Raw genomic sequence first — 7,344 nt, forward strand, 5'->3', positions numbered from 1 at the left:
GTGTGTGTGTGTGTGTGTGTGTGTGTGTGTGTGTGTGTGTGTGTGTGTGTGTGTGTGTGTGTGTGTGTGTGTGTGTGTGTGTGTGTGTGTGCTTGTGTGTGTGTGTGTGTTTGTGTGGGTTTCTGTGTGTGCTTGTGTGTGTTTGTGCTTGTGTCGGTCTGTGTGGTTGTGTATGTGCTTGTGTGGGTTTGTTTGTGTGCTTGTGTGTGTGTGTGCTTGTGTGGGTCTATGTGCTTGTGTGTGTGCTTGTGTGGGTTTGTGTGTGCGCTTGTGTGTGTGTGTGTGTGTGTGTGTGCTTGTGTGGGTTTGTGTGATTGTGTGTGTGCTTGTGTGGGTTTCTGTGTGTGCTTGTGTGTGTTTGTGCTTGTGTCAGTCTGTGTGGTTGTGTATGTGGTCGTGTGGGTCTGTGTGGTTGTGTGTGTGCTTGTGTGGGTTTGTGTGTGTGCTTGTGTGTGTGTGTGTGCTTGTGTGGGTTTGTGTGATTGTGTGTGTGCTTGTGTGGGTTTCTGTGTGTGCTTGTGTGTGTTTGTGCTTGTGTCAGTCTGTGTGGTTGTGTATGTGCTTGTGTGGGTCTGTGTGGTTGTGTGTGTGCTTGTGTGGGTCTGTATGGTTGTGTGTGTGCTTGTGTGGGTTTGTGTGATTGTGTGTGTGATTGTGTGGGTTTGTGTGTGTGCTTGTGTGTGTGTGTGTGTGTGTGCTTGCATGTGTGCTTGTGTGGTTGTGTGTGTTAGTGCTGAGTGATTAGTGCTTTTTTAGGTCTGTTCGGTTTCAGTTCAATTATTAAAAAATAATAAAGATTTTTGATTTTGGTTTTTAGTCTTTTTTTAAACATTAAATGCGAGAGAGAGAGAGAGAGAGAGAGAGAGAGAGAGAGAGAGGGGGAGGGGGTGAGAGAGAGAGACTGTATATACACTGTATATACACATGATATGACATTTGTAATGTCTTTATTCTTTTGAAACTTCTGTATGTGTAATGTTTACTGTTCATTTTTATTGTTTATTTCACTTTTGTATATTATCTACCTCACTTGCTTTGGCAATGTTAACACATGTTTCCCATGCCAATAAAGCCCCTTGAATTGAATTGAGAGAGAGAGAGAGAGAGAGAGAGAGAGAGAGAGAGAGAGAGAGAGAGAGAGAGAGAGAGAGAGAGAGAGAGAGAGAGAGAGAGAGAGAGAGAGAGAGAGAGAGAGAGAGAGAGAGAGAGAGAGAGAGAGAGAGAGAGAGAGAGAGAGACAAGATAAATCTGGAAATAACAGGGTATAAGATAATGTGCTCTCATTGTTGAGGGGAAAGCAATTCCCTGTCCCCATCTCCCTCCTATGTGACCTGCAAGAGGCATTTCAAAATAGTGTAGTGGGCATTCATTTTTATATGTATATATACAGTATATTATATATACATCACATGCGACTCGTAATACGACTAAGCAATTAGCCTATTAAAATGTTTAACTGGCTCCATAAAGATACTTAAAATATACAAGCAAGCATTAGGCAATGAGTTAACGTTGACTAGCAAGAATTGGTCTGAAAATTGTCTATATCAAAGGCAGATATTTAATTAACATTGTACAATGAATGGATTCACATACAAGGCATGAAGCTTAAGTTACAAACATTACCAATCATACTTCTAGGCATGTAGAACCTAAGGTTAATTTAGAAGACAAAGCACAAAGAGATGCCTAGTAGGCCAGAGGGCTAGAAGCCTAGGAAATTACAATTGATCATACAACATTCCTTCATGGACTGGATACAGGATAATAGAGAGAACAAAGGAATTTAGTTCCATTTATAACATCTGAAGGTGTAACCTTTCAACCTAAAACCAACCCCCATTGACCAATCAACTGATACCAAGATTACAGTAACCTAAACCTACCCAATCTCCACAGGGTGTCACAGCATTTAGAGGCTTGTGTGAGGGATGAGACCAATGTAAACGAGACAGAATTAACGAGAAGACACCCCTTTACATAATAGAGTCATTCAGAGTTTACTCTGTGCAGATACAAGTAATTACGGAGATCATACATCCATATAGATAGCATCAGAGTTATCCTCAGAGGACAAGTTTCACATAGTGTAGCATTATTTTATCACAGTAGTCAGTCCTTTGGATACTGTAACAGAGAGATACATTTAGGCCCCTCAGAGGGGGAATGGTTTATTTTTTATTTAACTAGGCAAGTCAGTTCAACAACAAACAAATTCTTATTTACAATGACGGCCTACCCCAGCCAAACCCAGACGACGCTGGGCCAATTGTGCGCTGCCCTATGGGATTCTCAATCACAGCCAGATGTGATACGGCCTGGATTCAAACCAGGGACTGTAGTGACGTCTCTTGCACTGAGATGCAGTGCCTTAGACCGTTGTGCCACTAGTCCTTGGGCGTTGTCCTTTGTGCTTTCCTTGTGTTCCTGGACCATTTGCCATGCAGCTCCAGGTGACAGAGAGCACATACATTATTAAGGTCGAGCCTACAACAGTATTTTAAATAACTATTGGAAAATACTTTCAAATACAATTAGAAAGACTATTTGGTTTTTACAAATAACCATTCAAATACTCAAAATAAAAGTTCTTGTTTTGGGCTGTGTATTTGAAAATACAAAAATACACAAACAAAATGTATCTTCTACCCCCAAGCCATAAGACTCCTGAACAGCTAATCAAAGGGCTACCCAGACCCCTCTTTTACGCTGCTGCTACTCTGTGTTTATAATAGTCACTTTAACTCTACCTACATGTACATATTACCTCAACTAACCGGTGCCCCCGCACATTGAATCTGTACCAGTACCCCGTGCATATAGCCTCGCTTGTATTTTACTGCTGCTGTTTAATTATTTGTTACTTTATTTTCTATTTTCTATTTTTTACTTAACACTTATTTTTTTATTAACTTCTTAAAGCATTGTTGGTTAAGGGCTTTTAAGTAAGCATTTCACTGTAAGGTCTACTACACCTGTTGTAATCGGGGAAAATGACAATTTGATTTGATTTTAAATAACAAATACTCAAATACACATTTGATCCCAGCTCTGACACACACACACACACTACCACACACACACACACACACACACACACACACACACACACACACACACACACACACACACACACACACACACACACACACACACACACACACACGCACACACGCACACACGCACACACGCACACACGCACACACACACACACACACACTTGTAAACCTCTTATTCTAAGAAGCCCAGCTAACCCCTAAGCAGGTGTAATAGAACCAAGCCATCCCATATACTAGGGCCCTGTGTTATTGTTAATCATGTCACATGACCTGGATTTTAGCCTTTATTTTAAGCCTTTTCCAGAAATGAGAATTAGACCAAAAACGCTGAGCATTGAACTTTATGTTATAATTATATTGCCTATGGTTCAGGATATTTACACAGTGAGGACACCATGCCAATTAATGAACGATGGACAATATACATACTGGGACTGCTCTCTTGTGTGGCTACAGAGCACTGAAGCTATCTGGGCTAAATATGGCAATATAAGTTGGTCGCTATCCCCCCTATTTATTTATTTTGTATTAATGTTTTGCTATTGGTAAAGAGAGATGGGCTACTACTACACAATAGCGCTTTTGGTTTTCCTTGTTTTTCTTCTTGTTGATTCCTGTCCGTCTCTGTTTAGGCTACAGAATTTATCTCAGAGGGAGGACTTGCCCTACAGGCAATGATGAATTATTATATAATATCTAGAGCCTTATAACTCAACTCTGGATGTCGAAGTCAGTTCCACTGCTTTTTTGTCATTGTTCCCCTAATAACAAATAATAACACATGAAGATAATGGATTAAGGGCTATTGGTCCTACATCTATCCTATTTTTGACTGCTTAGGCACTTGGACGACATATCTGTCATATCTTCATATTCTTTATTTTTTCTTCATTACTCACTAAGGGTAAAATCATATAATGTTACATAAGAAACTCAAAATCACCATCCTTGTTAAAGGTGAAGAACAAGAAGGCAGAATCACTTTCATTAATTATATGTATCCATAATGGAAAGAAAATTGCCTTTATTAAACCAGTTAAATGTAACTAAATGTAATCGAAAATGTAATCTGCTTAATCCCCATAAACAATAGCTAGTAATGCTGCATACTCCACGAGAGGTTAAAATCTCACCTTTCTGGGAAAAATAGTTATAATGTGCTGAGGTGTGGTCAGTTTTGAGGACACAAGCTGAAGTTCACAGTACAAATATGATACAAACATGAGATTATGAAATATTTGATATGATGTATTTCCTATTCAACAAAACTGGATGAATAAGGCTTGAAATGACTTATATGCTTTCTACATTTCCACATGTAAATCTTGATGGGGCAAGTAAAATTATAATTTTTTCATGCATTCCAGCAAAGCCACTACACAACACAACACTAAACAATACATTAATTTCACTATAACAGTGACAAACGGTGCCACAAAACTGTTAGGGCCTACATAAAACTGTCCCAACAGCAGAGTCCCAACACCTTACCACTGCTACACCTGGCTATCAGCGGAGCCTTGTCTGGCAGCAAAACAGTTCATTCAGGCTCATTTATTGCCGTAAAAAAACATAGCTGATATGGCTGACTTGCTTAAACAAATGTGGTTTCTACTGACAATTGAGATGTACAAACTACGGCTTAAGGGGACAATGAGCGGATAAGAGGCGATCCGTAATTTCGATTAAGACAATGAGCCAGCTAGGATGGACGTAGTCAATATTACCAATCAACTGATCAGTTGGTAGTGCATGGCACTTGCAGCGACAGGGTTGTTGGTTCAATTAACACAGGGGACCAGTACGAAAAAAAATATTAAAATGTATATATGAACTACTTTGGATAAGAGTGCTTGCTAAAGAATGAAATATAGAACTATTTGTTCAGCACTTTTGAAATGCAAAGTGACAGAATTCAGAACATGGGCCGTTCTTACAGTATTCTCCCTGTACACCAAGTCAGAACAGTAGGATAAATAAAGGGGGCGTATAAGCAGACAATAAAAGCTCTTACAATATTCAATGATAACGTTTCTCTAAAACAGGCTATAAGCTACATGTGCACCACCAAGTCAGAACAGTAGGCTAAGGGCTCCCAAGTGGCGCAGCGGTCTAAGGCACTGCATCGCAGTGCTAGAGGTGTCACAACAGACCCTGGTTTGATTCCAGGCTGTGTCACAACCGGACGTGATTGGGAGTCCAATAGTGCGGCACACAATTGGCCGAGCGTTGTTACGGTTTGGTCGGGGGAAGGCCGTCATTGTAAATAAGAATTTGTTCTTAACTGACTTGCATAGTTAAATTAAAAATAAATAAAAAGGACCAAATTATTAAGGTGAGACACATGGGCTACTAACAGCTTACTACACAACATACACTTAGTATTACTTTCTTAGCTACAGTATATCTCCCTGGCATATTACATAATTTATGCAGCAGCATACAAGACATTTTTGGACACACCTTGCTGTGCTGTGCTCACTTGAACAGGAAGATGGCACGGCGGTCCTTCGTGGGCAAATTTTGAATGATGGGTCACCACTGAAACGACTAACTATAAGATTTCCTTATAACTGTAAAATACATATTTGTATGTTTGTATGTTTAGTGTTAGAGAAAATTTACTTATTTTCTAAAGGTCTCTATAGGAACCCGCCTTTCATCTCAGATTAATTATTGTAGATTAATATAAATTGATCTCTGAATGTGCTACAGTGTGCTACAGTGATGAAACCATTATGCCTGCAATCTCTGTAAGGATTGCAGGCATGTGCTTCGTCCGTTGCTGTGACATAGGGTTCAGCCAGGAGTTGATGGACAGTCGGAAGAGCAAATTAAATGGTAAGAGGGATATCCCAGCTTCAAATGGTTTCAGATTTCAGATCCTACATCACACAAACTCAGAAAATATACTACCATGTCCATGGGAACCAGGGCTATCAATGCAAGCCATTTTGATCTACGGTGTCCACAGATCAATTAATAAGCTACAATGTCTGTCGGAACTGGAACCAGAACCACACAGTTTCTCAAAACAGGGGACTTTACATCTAAGAGGTTTTGATGTGTATGCTCCAAATTCATATGATCCAAAGTTTGTTTGATTCTCTGAACAGCATGTTGTTAGAATTAACTGAATTCCAACTGGTTATTGGGACTGACATGAATGCAATTCTGAATATCCGGCACAAATCTAATAAGACCAACTATAATCCACAGGCAACCAAGGCTCCGCAACATATACTCACTCTCTGATTACAACCTCATTGATGCCTGGCGAACTCATAACCCTAAAGCAAAATAGTACACTTTCTATTCAAACAGACACAAAACATTCTCCCGAATCGATCTCATACTATTATCTACTCCTCTATTTTCTTTATTCAAGAAAATAGAAATTCGACATTTGAGCCTATCTGATCATCATGCTTACTACCAAAAAGCAAACATCAGAATCTCGTATAATAGCCACAAGATAGAGCTTTATTGCTTCCTTACTACAAAATCCTATTTTATATCAACATTTTGAAAGTGAATTTAATTAATTCAAAATGATTAACAAAAATTCAGTCGATGATCCTCTGGTTTTATGGGAACCCATCAAAGCTTTTATTAAAAACAATGGAACTATCTCAGCTAAGGCTGGAAATAGCTAATAAGAACCTTGATAGTGCTGCTGCAAGTTTTTATATATATATATATTTCTTTATTTTTTAATAATTATTTGTTATTAGGTTTTTTTGGGGGGGGGTTCTCATTTTTATTATTATTATTATTATTATTATTTATTTTTTTAAGTATGTCACATCTTTGAATGTGGAATGTGTTTTGTTGGTTAATTGACAAACAAGAAAACTTAATAAAACTTAATAAAAAAAAAACTATGGAACTGCATTTGAATAAATCACAATTACAGAATTGGAAAAGTTGTTAACGACGTTAGAGCGTTCTCACCATACACTTTTTTCAGACCAGGTAGCGACTTCTCTCTCCAAAGTCAAGATAGAACTACGTTTATTGGTAAGACAGAGAGCAGAATTTGCCATCCATCGAGTTAGATTCTACCATTACTTCCATGGCAATCGACCCAGTCGTCTACTGGCTAACAAGCTTCACAGTAATATAGCGGATATTACAACTATTGAATCTGAATCAGGTTAATTACTATTAGAACCTAAATCAATCAACCAAAGATTATCCCGTTTCTATAAATAATTGTACAACTCTGATTGTAAACCCACACCAAGCCAGACTGAGACCTTTTTAAATTATAAAATAATTCCTC

This window comes from Salvelinus alpinus, chromosome 18 (genome assembly GCF_045679555.1).
Source record: "Salvelinus alpinus chromosome 18, SLU_Salpinus.1, whole genome shotgun sequence".
NCBI classification, from domain to species: Eukaryota; Metazoa; Chordata; class Actinopteri; order Salmoniformes; family Salmonidae; genus Salvelinus; species Salvelinus alpinus.